This window comes from Leptinotarsa decemlineata, unplaced genomic scaffold (assembly GCF_025532065.1).
Source record: "Leptinotarsa decemlineata unplaced genomic scaffold, Ldec_3_MD MMD2_tig00026369_RagTag_RagTag, whole genome shotgun sequence".
NCBI classification, from domain to species: Eukaryota; Metazoa; Arthropoda; class Insecta; order Coleoptera; family Chrysomelidae; genus Leptinotarsa; species Leptinotarsa decemlineata.
The window spans coordinates 5,541,746-5,554,104 of NW_027412709.1; the positions used below are offsets into that span (position 1 = coordinate 5,541,746).

A 12,359-nucleotide genomic window follows, 5' to 3' on the forward strand; every position below is an offset into this window, starting at 1 on the left:
ATAAGAGGGGTGTGCTAACAGGGTGGATCATCAAATCAGCGTGACATGCCGTACGGACTGCGATACGAATTTTTATTGTTCGAAAAATAAAAAAATCGTATTTTCCAATCTACGATGAGTACCCTCATGAAATTTCGTGACATATCAATAAGAGGGGTGTGCTAACAGGGTGGATCATCAAATCAGCGTGACATGCCGTATGGACTGCGATACGAATTTTTATTGTTCGAAAATAAAAAATTCGTATTTTCCAATCTACGATGAGTACCCCCATGAAATTTCGTGACAGACCAATAAGAGGGGTGTGCTAACAGGATGAATCATCAAATCATCGTGACATGCCGTACGGACTGCGATACGAATTTTTATTATTCGAAAAATAAAAAAATCGTATTTTCCAATCTACGATGAGTACCCCATGAAATTTCGTGACAGACCAATAAGAGGGGTGTGCTAACAGGATGAATCATCAAATCAGCGTGACATGCCGTACGGAGCGCGATACGAATTTTTATTGTTCAAACAATAAAAATTCGTATGGTAGTCCGTACGGCATGTCACGCTAACTTGATGATTCACCTTGTTAGCATACCCCTCCGAATTGTCTTTCACAAAATTTCATGGAGGTACTCATCGTAGATTGGAAAATATGACTTTTTTATTCTCCCACCAATAAAAATTCTTATCAGAGTTGGTACAGCAGGTGACGCTAATTTGAGGAGTCACCCTGTTAGTACACATCAGCAAATGGTTTTCTACCAAATTCCATGTGGTTACTCATCGTAAATAAAAAAATATGATTTTTTTATTTTCCTAAGTATAAAATATTGTAATCAAGGCAATACGGCACGTCACGCTGATTTAATGATTCACTCTATTAGTGCACTAAAAGGTATTTCACAAAATTTCACGAAGTTCTTGCCGTTATTTGTAAAATACGAAGTTTTGTCAGAGAATAAGAAGTCGGTATTCATCTTCAAAAAAAATAATAATGCGTGTCAAAATCGGTACTGTCAATACGCTTCCTATGCTTACTCAATACTGTTATGAATAATTATCAGTGTCAAATTTCATTTCAAGTTCTCTTTGTATATACGTTTAGAAAATGTTTCTTGATCTGTTCGGCTCATTTGTATGATATCGCCCAATTAAATACCAGCCTTACATTTATGAGAAACTTGGCAACACTGCTTACAATATCGCCTCTATCCCAACATTGACAGTCAGCACGTCAGAGACTGTGGATGGAAAAGCGTGGCTAACTTCACACTAATGATAAAACCCAGTTAAGCCTATTCGATTATGATTGACGTGTATGTTGTACTACACATTGAAGTGTTATTTGAATGAAAAATACTAATTTGTTGATGAACACTAAATTTCTTGAACTACAGAAATATCGAGGGAAAAAAAGATTCATTAATATTATATGAACGTTGCCTGTTGAAAAATCAACACAAAATAGTATATGTCCGTATTCAAACATCTAACGTTAAGGGTATTCCATGTCGAATGACACTGCATAAAAGTTTCATTCTGAAAGTTGTAAGAAATTCTATGGTATGTATACTTCTTGAAATGAAGAAGATACAGGAGAGAATAGAATTTTAAAAATATTTTTGTTTCCGTATATTTCCGGAACCAACGGAGCTGAAGTCGGTACCTACCACTCAACAGTTATCGGAAATAGCCAACTTTGCCAACATTTGACCTACTTTCTTTCCAGTATCGTTACCTAGATCCCTATGCATAGATTCGAATTTGAATACACCTGTATCATCCATGTTGAATGATACGCACTACTTCAAAATGATAATATAGGCTACAGATTCGTGAAGATCTGGGTTTTATCTAAATATTAAATCACATCGTACAAAAATATAGTATATTTCATTCGAAAAGTATGTGTAGTACAACTCACAGCAATATTAAATCATTTTATTTATTTCGTATCATCATCGATCATAGTTTTAATCGAACCAACATATAATATTATAAAATTTTATAAGATTCAAGGAAATCGGGAAATATCTGTCTTATCGTAAGTTGGTTTTATTGTATACAAATCACATTTGGAAAAACTTCTGAACGTATTGTGTAGTTCAAAAATATTTTTAGAGATATTTTCATTACCCTTATTCCAAATGAACCGAACGATGATATGTATGATGATGAATAATTGAAAAAATGGCCATCTTTGACAAAAATGGGATTTTTCTCAGAAAATATTACATAACCTATACATATATTTTATTGATTTTATTTTGAAAATACTTGAACATCCAAATCGCAGAAATACTTCATCAACAGTTATCAAATATTGTCCTGCATTAGCGGCGAGTTTTACCTGGAAAAGAAGTCAAATTATTGATTGAACAACAGGTAATACTTCGTGCAGCAGATTTGTATTTCATATAATATGGTAGCTACTTTGGCTTCAAGTCATAAAACACCAAAAAAAAATTCGGTGCAATATCTTTGATTATGTATCGAAAGACTTTTTTCATATGAACAGCACACAGAACTTTCTTTTGATCTTTCAATATACAGCAACAACTGAATTATTTTCAGCCAAAAACCAATTTTATTTTCATCCTCATATTACTTCAGTATTCGAAAAACCTAATAGATTGTTTTAACAAATCATTGTGAAAAATATCTACTTATACGAATTGGCACTTAAGTCATGAAGTTGATGAACGCCGTTTGGTACTACTGGATGACAAAAGGATTTCTGATTTGCTACTCGATGAGTCAAGTGACGTCATTTTTGTTGAGTTTAATGTAGAAGGTACGGTGAACTTTTGATTTATGTCTGGCACTATGAAATTACGAAAAGAGTGGCATATGCCTGTCATATATCAAAATATTGATAACGCAAGGTTATCAATTTTGCTTATTACATGATTTGGCATTTTTTACAAAAAAAATTTCAAATGCCGTTTGGTATACATGGGTTGCGAACAGACTTCAGGCGTTTACTAATATATCAATATATATAAAAAATTTCGATTAGCTGTTTGGTCAATATAGGACGAAAAAATAACTGGCAACATATTATCGACATATTATTTGTCAATGGATAAATCGTTAAAACCATAAGTTATCTGCGTTCATAATACATGAATGATTATGGGTCGCGTCCAGTTCACCTCCGTTCGTTATGACTAGAACGAAATAATTCAGTTATAAATTGAAAATGTGAATATCGAAAAACAAACGTGAGCATACAATGATCAATTTAGTTGCCTATTTATTAAGAGCCGAAACGACGACGACGACGGCAGTGAGCATAGTACCTTGATATTAGTATCAAAATACTGCAGAGTGATTTTTTCATTCATTTTCTTTTGAAATTGTGAGCTGGAGGTTTTGAGCTACGTCTCAAATCATGAACATTATGGTTCTATATATTGATTCAGTTTGGCAAATTCCAGACAAAAGGTTTCTTTGAAATTTTTTTTGTATGCAATTGCCCCCATCCCACTTTCTCCAAAGGTGATTATCATGGGTTCAATTTGAGAGGTATCCATTTTGTTATCGATTGAGTCTGATACAGTCTTTCCAATCGTAGATTACTACGAGGGGTTTCCAGCAATAATCTCTCGTATTTCAGAGCATTCACTTCCACAGCCGTAGTAACACCTGATTTCTTCATCGTTTTCTTGCTGTCGGACCTGTCGCAGCGAAAACAAATCAAAACTTCCACCAGAGAAAATAGTGCGCTAAATAATCCGCAGTATCATGCAAACAAATAAAAACACGTAACCAAGACAAATGAAAAAACAGGTCCAAGTAGTTTACTGACAAATGTTGACAAACACCCAGACGTTTGGCAATGATATGGTTTGTCATTTCATTTTCATTTATCATTTCATACCTGATAAACATATATTAAACATTTGGAACCCGTTGGAGTGTGTTGCCGTTTATTTGGTTAAATGGTTTTTCAATTTTGTGACATCAAAATATTGTCAGAATTGACACATATTGTCGATCATACATGGTCATAAAAAACTGTAGCTTGCTTGTAGAACAGCAAATGAAAAATCCTTCTTTTTAAATACATGGTATATATTGATTTTGTTTAAAAGTGGTTGACAATTTTTCATTTTCAATTATATCTACCAGTACCGACTTCCATTGTCCGTTTCCATTGTTAGTATCCACAATCGTCTTCAGGTGAGGACATATTTATTTTGTTAACAATCATCTTGTCGCCTAACCTATTTAACTAATCATCGTATTTACATTTTCGAGCATAGTTTGTTTCTATAGGGGAAACTTCCCTACTAAGTAACTTTTGAAGTGATATGGGTGTCATGTAACTATTTTGATCAATGATAGCGAAATTAGAGAGGCTCTATTTTATCTAGGTTACACGCTCTCTCAGAGCGGTGCCTGTGTGAAAATAGTAATTCACATTGGATTTGAATCGCTGGAGATTAAATCCATTTGAAAAAATATTGTCAGGAAGTGTATTCCATATAAACGCAGTTTTCCACATGAAAGAGTTCTAAAAACAGTTGTGTTCGAGGTGTACTAACTTGAACCTGAATAAAATGAGCAGCCACAGTCTGTCGCGTATTTCTGATATGTACCGCTCTTGGTGAAATCGATTGTGCCAAGTCACTTCCCATGAAAGTATCTATAGAGTTGAGATACATCTGCAACTTTTCTTCGATGATCCCGGCTTTCGAAGTTGCACCTAATATTTGCGTCTCCGATCAGGCGGATGCCTCTTTTCTGGATGGAATCCAGCAACTTCGGGGTATTTTTGGGGGCAGAGCTTCATACATGAGAACAATACTCCAAAAAAGATATGATCTGAGCTTTATGAAGCTGAAGTGTGTACAGTTTTTTCGTTCGGAACAGTCTTCCGAACTTTCAAGAAGCAGCAGTTGCAATTCCAGCGTCATGACATTTCAGAGTCCATTTTAACTTCCAACAAAATTATCGAAGCAGAATGCGGAATTGTCTGACCTCACATTGTTATATCCGGTTCAGAGACATTTATCTTCTTGGACAAAACCGATGCCTGGGTTTTTATGGCATTGAATTGAACCTGGTTACTTTCACTCTGATTCGGAATCACTTCTAGTTCCTCATTAAGATATGCAACCTTCCGTAGCCGTTATGCTGGAATCCAAATGGAATGACGAGACAAGTGTGCTGTCGTCAGCAATGCAATATAGTGGATTCTTGGTTTTTTTCAATAAGTCGTTGATATACAGTAAAAAGGGGGATGTAGACCATATGAATCCCTGGAAAACCTCAGCGTTGATGGTGAAAGTATTCGAGAGATATCCATCAACGGCAACTTTCAGGAAGTTGAAGCGCCATACACAAAAATGATCCAACAAGTCTTAGCATCGAAGTTTGGTCAGCGAACCCTCATGCCCCATACGGTCAAAGGCCTCAGAAATATCAAGCGCAATAGCTCTTGATTCCCCATGTTTCTAGATTGAGTTGCTTGTTGATTGAGTGATTGTTTTTCGATTGAGTTATTTGAAATATTTGTGACATACGATAGAAGGTTGCCTGTTGATCTTTGTTTCTGAAAGCCTTTTTGATAATCCGTTCAAAATGTTGAAGCCTTCTAAATATTTGAGCATATGGTGGCTCAACACTTTTTTCATGCTTTTTGATATCACTGATATCAAAGCGACTGATCTATAGTTCTTCTGACTATTTCTCTTGCCCTTTTAGGGAATAGGTTGAACGCGAGCAATCTTCTAAAAATATGGAGTTCATTTACGCACTTTTTGAGTACAATGACGGTCACTTCATAAGAGCCAGACGCCTTGTAGATATCGATCTGTTTCAAAATTCGCCTGACTAAACGCTTTCGAAAAGTAATTTTCGGTATTGTGGATTCTAGTGTGGGAATAGTGGGTGGTGCTTCCCCAGAAAATTGACTGGGGAGTGGAACGGAAATTTTTCAGCTACTACACTTGATTTTTCTATGACTGTTGTTGCAATTGAACCATCCGCTTGTGTTAGTGGTGAACTTGTGTATTTTGTAAAGTTCTGAATAACAGTTTGAGCTGCCGACCAGAAGGATCTAGACTCGTTGGGATTGGATAGCAAGTTAGTAAGAAGGTCGTTTCATCGAAAAAGAAATATATGCATACATGCATGACAGAATAACTTCTTTGACTTCAGAAGCACAAGTTGATGGATATTCAGAGTTCAAACAAATATTAATCCAGGGAAAATTTCGGAAATGATCTTGAAGATCGTCCCATTCAGCTAATCTGTAATGTCAAACTTTGCGCGGATTAGATTGTTCCCAAACATTTATCGGTAATTCACCCAACACTGAAATAAGTTTATAGTTAGAGGATCCCAATGGGAACCTCACGGTGACTGTGTCAATTTCTGGATTGGTTGTTACATATAGGTATAGGTATATGAACAACAATTTGAAATTGTAGAAACGACAGAGAATTATCGAGCTTTTAGCTTCTATCAACGTACATTTGTAGGCACGGCTAAGGATTTCGGATATAAATTTCCAGAATTCCATTCCAAATGATTATCTTCTCGAGACTTTATGAATGGAACATATTCAAATCAATCAAAAAAGCTTGGCATATGAAAAAATCTGACACAAAAGAATTTTCGAACATTTCTGCTCAATAGAATGCTAACAATTGAAGAGATTATTTTCATTGTAAAAAATTTTCTTGTTGCTAATTGAGCTGATATCCGATTGTCAGAAGCCTGATGCCAGTTAAAATAATTCGTGTATTTCCACTTGAAATTTGGATAGATGAAAAGATTTAGTGAAATCTATACAGCATTTGAAAAAATAATCTTAATTCGGTAACATTCCCAGAAATTATTATTCACCAAAAAATATCTTTGATGCTGAAAACTAATACTTAGATGAGAGTCTGAAGATTGAATGAAAAATGTTCACTATGTGATGATAAAATTCTTTACTCTCTGAAATAATGAGCGATGTCGAAAATAAATAGTAACAAAGATGTCATTAACGGGATCGACCAAACACTCAAACGAAGATGAAAACACCCCTTCACAAATCAGCTGAAAATATTGTATCGGCAGTCTGATTTCATTTATAATCAAAAGATGAAAAGTCTTTTGTGAAACGAAAGCAAAATAATTCCTTTTGAGAGTGTGAGTATCATTATTTTTTATATGATGTTTCCCAGTTTATCTCCCATTAATTAGAATGATTGCTCCTAAAACAGGTCAACAAATATTTTCCAAACATTTGACCATTAGTAGTGGAAGTATCAATATTGAATATCAGCGAACATTAAATACATCATCTCTCTTTTCTGTTTGTCAAAGAGTTTTTTCAACATTACAACGTTTCAGTTATTTTTTTTCTAGGTTTAGTATTTCTGAAGGTACCTTTTTTTCACTCTTCACTTCCTCATTTCTCACTGTGATTGTGAGTGGATTATCTCATCGAATGAAAAATGGATCAATGAGGTTCCTCAGTCGAAAATCAAAACCAAAACTCTGTTTTACTTTGCCAAGCTTTTGCTTTCAATAGAAAGCTTTTTCAGGCCCTTGAATTTATTAAGTTGTGGATTTTTCTTTCTTTCGTTCGGCCAATATCATACCTTAACATAAATGTCATTCATCAATATAGCATGATGATTTGATAGTATAATCGTTTACTTCAAAAGGCAAGTTAGTTATTGGTTGATACTATTTTCATTATTATCATTATGTTTCGGGTGTAGTTCCAGTATGTTACTGTATATATTGCTGAGATTATCAATGTCAGTTTTCCATTCATAGAATCAGAAGACATATTGATTCCGACCGTATCAACAAGAATGTGTATGATTTTTTTTTTACGTAAAACTTTAATATTAGAGTAATTTGGTTCACGTTCTATTATTATAAAGTGTTGTGCTAATCTACACCGTTCCTCATTGAGTTTTGTATCACTCGTTTATGATGGTATTCTATCATCAAGAAAAATTCTAGATGTCGTTCTAATATAATCCCAGAAAACTCCTGAATGAAATAATATTCAGTACTGGCAATAATACAATTTCTGATACAATCAATGTATTCATAATTCAGTAATCGATTTTTCTCATGAAGCTGTACCTAATTTTGGAAATTCATCTTCAACATAACATAAAACTTATTCATAATGAACAAAATATCAAAATATGCAAACAAAAAATCATAACTGTGAAAAATCTGAATACTAAATTGAAAATAAAACGGGTACTACATAAAGTCGAATGTAATTTATAACATTCCTTGTAACAATTGTAACTTAGATTATATTGAAACAAAATCTAGAATTCTTAATGATGGAATAACATCACATAAAAGTGACATAAAACTCAATAAGAAATCAAGTGCATTAACACAACACTCTATAGAAACAGAACATAAACCAATTTACCCTAATATCAAAATTTCACAGAAAAAAAAATTCTACTCACCTTTTCATTGACATTGATAATCTCAGCAACATATATAGCAACTTACTGGAACTACACCAAAAAAATAATAATAATGAAAATCGTATCAACCAATAACTCTGTCTTTAGAAACTCATACTGGTTTGGACTCGCATTGTCTTATAATACATAATATGATTTGTAATATCTGAATGAACAAATAAGATCAAAAGGAAAAGCTACAAATAACAACCAAATCAAGCAATACACCGTGAAATGAAATCACAATAAAATAAAAATGAATTTAAAAATAATTAAAAATTGAATTGTTGAGTATGAAATGAAAATTAAAAAGGATTCAAGCCAAGTTACTTCACGACGTTTCGATTGTCAGTATTCACAATCGGGTGATCACTGGAATATTTATCCGAGAGATGACTATTTATAGGTCATTCGAACGATTTCAACTGTCCCCCTTTTTGCACGATTCGAACGATTGGATGTTTTCATATTACTGAAAATGGTCTAGACTTCATGAACTTGGGTGGGTGGAGCAGCCAGTATTGGCTGTTTTGTATTTTGATCAAAAAATAAATGAAAGAAATGACCTGATTCATCTGAGATACCAATATGTATCTTAGATTGAGAATTTTACAGATTTTCTGCTTTTCCGAAATGTAATTAGAGTTTATTCCAGTTTATCACATTTGTATCATTTTTGATACGTATTCTCCACAAAGTAGGTATTATTTTGCGTATATTTACGCTGACTTTGCAGAATATGTCGTTGTACAATATATTTGCATCTCCTTCGAACTTCCTCTTGATCTAGTGTTCCTCTCTGTGGATGATCTCAGCTCGGGACCACTGGATGTTATGTTGATGAGTCCAAAATTCCTCTGCTATTTTAGATTCGCTGGTTTCTCCTCGCTGTGTGTTTTTCTTGTGCTCGATAATGCGAATTTTCAATGGCCTTTCAGTTTCACCGATATATGATTCGCCGCACTCATAGGTTATCCGACTCACTCACAGGGTATCCAAAAAATGTAATTTTCGATATTGCCTTTGGTGGCCTGGTTTTCGTGAGATTGCTACGGATGGTGTCCCCGGATCTGAAGCAGGTACTAATGTTGTACTTGGACCCAATTTTTATAATTTTTTCGACAAACCTCTGACGTAGGAAAGGTCAAGCACTATTTGTGACGGCTTTTCTTCCTTGTGAGGCTCTGGCTGTCGTCTAGCCAAAACCTGTTTCACCATCACTTTGAAGTAACCATTTCGTTAAAGATTTTTTGATGATGCCTAATTCATTCTCGAGATCTTCCTTCGTATTACAGAACCCGAAAGCACGACACACTAGATTGATTGTGATTGGATTTGTTTGAGTAGGTTTTCGTTATACATATGCGTAGGTGATGGAAAATTTTTCGCTGTTGATGTGCTTCAGAAAGGTGACTAGTTCTGTATTATCATGGCTCCATACTGTGAAGGTGTCATCAATGTATCTCACTCAGACTCGGGGATTCTTGTGGGTCAAGTCTTTCAATTGTATTGCCAATTGCATATGCAGGTAATTTTCTGTGAAAATTCCTGGATTGACGCCTGTCGGATATAATCCAAAGCCGTTCGTGGCATTAGCCAGGGGAGTAGTTGTTTTCTGATAGGCGTCAGTCCATTCAACCTACTGTGTAGGTATATCCGAGCCCAGCTTGAACATTTAAATTTCATTTCTTTAGATTTGTTTACTGCCGGTCTTCAAGCATAGCTCACTGACTAATAATATAGTTTTTTTTCCTTATTCAGAGGAATCGGGCAAATTTCAGATATGTAGTTGGATAGTACCTCGTCCACTAGATGGAGTGACATTTTTGTTGTTCGCTTCAACTCAAGGCGAGGAATGAAATACTCTAAAAAGAATTTTGATTACATAACAAGAAGTAACATACAAAAATGGACGAAATTATTGACACATTTGTCGTCAGTGCTAGTAGCGAGAAGAGAGACATGGTTCTGGCCATGATTTCTAAATTATTAGATTTATACGAAGTCTCCCCACAGGAACTCGTATCCACGCATATATTAATGCGCAAAAAGAGACAGGAACTTGTACAAAAAAGAGCCTGTGGTTACGAATCACCAGATAACGTGCTAGGCTATTCTTCTGAAGAAAGTCTGGAAGAAGAGGCGACTCTTAATAAAAAGCGTCCTACGGAGACAAAGTCTCCCACAAAACAACAACTACCAGCGAAAAAGACCAAAACGCCGGCACAAAATGCGGCGTCAAAAACAGGAAAAATGGAAATCCCGCGAAAAAAGTCCAAGAAACTCAGAGCCAACCACCTTGAGAACAAAGAAATTCAGATACCCAATGAGGAAAAAACCTCAGGAACCCGTAGAAAATCCCCCATCTGAAGAGATGGAAACCGAAATTCACGACGAAGCGGCTGCGATGCCAACTACATCACAGGCAACGAGCCCCAAAACAATTACACCCCCACCCATTACAATAAGACGTAAATACAAGTGGTCCAAGTTCAACGAAATAGCCGCAAGGGAAAACATAAAATTCACGAAAGCGGTAAACACCAACGACGGAGTGAAAGTCCGCTAGCCCGGACGACTTTAGAAAAATGGCCAAAATGCTAGTCAAAGAGAGCATCCCGCATCACACATACACAATGCAGGAGGCAAAACTACTGAGAGTTGTATTTCGAGGCGTCCCTGAATTTCTTGAAATCAACGAAATCAAAGATGACCTAAAAGCCAAAGGATTCGATACCATATCGGTAGCCAGGCTGAGAAAACAAGATAAGAAACCACTCTCGCTAGTACTGGTTCTAGTCTCTAGGAAACAGAACCACGTATACGATGTCAGGGAGATTCTAAACGTCAAGGTGAAGAGCGAGCCCCAGAGGCTGCGTAAACAGTAGGACAGTACTATCGCTGCCAGAAATATGGGCACTCGCTGAAAAACTGCAAGGCAGTCCCAGCATGCTTAAGATGCGCCAGCCGCCACATGACGGCCGAGTGTAAAAAGCCGAAACAAGCTCCAGCTAAATGCTATAACTGTAAAGGGAACCATCCAGCCAACTACCAAGGGTGCCCGGAGCACCCTAAGAACAGAAAGGCAAATACTAAGGCCAAAGATCCGCCAGCCCAAATAAAAAGGCCGACAGAAACAAACCTGATCAAAAACGGAGTCTCCTGCGCGAGGCCGTCAAAACCACAAACAGCAGCGACCCCAGCTCGGTTGACGACCTCTGCATGGCCTTCAACAAGCTGCAGGCCCTGCTGATGAGCTTTCCCGTTCTACAAAATATGTTGACGGTCAACACTCCCCCAGCTAAGATGAACTAAACACCTCAAAGACCTCGTCACGGGGTGAGATTGCAATCTCGAGGCTACGTGAATGCTATTCACAAAAAGAAAAGACCTCTACCAAAAGGACCGCGCTCCAAAAACAACATTCAGATCCAAATTAACAATTCAAGATGAAAGAGACAGAGATTTTATTATTCAAAACTCGCCAGAAAACAAGATGACCGCCGATTTTTAATTATGGAATATCAATGACTTTAGGTCGATGGTGATCACTATTTCGCACTGACGAGTGGCTAAGGAGCCCGAAAGCGGTCTGCAAGTGTGCCCGTTCCAAAATTGAGGGTCGACTCTTTCAGTTGTATTGCCAATTGCATATGCAGGAAATTTTCTGTTATGATTTCTGCACTGTCGCCTGTCGGATATAATCCAATACCGTTCGTGATGGTAGCCAGGAGAGTAGTTATTTTCTGAGAGGCGTAAGTTCATTCCTAATGTGTAGGTATATCCGAGACTGGCTTGAACTTCCAAAATTATTTTTTTCAGATTCCTTTCTATCAATTTATATGCTTAGTTCATTACATTACATTACATAACACGCTATATTGAAACTTTTTTCCAATTTTCTGCGACTGA

General features: G+C 36.2%; 1 protein-coding gene across 4 annotated transcripts in view; it reads right to left on the bottom strand.

Moving 5' to 3' along the window:
- Positions 1-2,244: 2,244 nt before the first annotated feature.
- LOC111510103 (pinopsin) overlaps positions 2,245-12,359 on the bottom strand; it is a 116,321-nt gene continuing 106,206 nt past the window's right edge. For all 4 annotated transcript variants that reach the window (XM_074185190.1, XM_074185191.1, XM_074185192.1 and 1 more), the window contains exon 8: positions 2,245-2,347. The gene's annotated coding sequence lies outside the window, so the exon portion shown is untranslated. The remainder of the gene's footprint in view (positions 2,348-12,359) is intronic.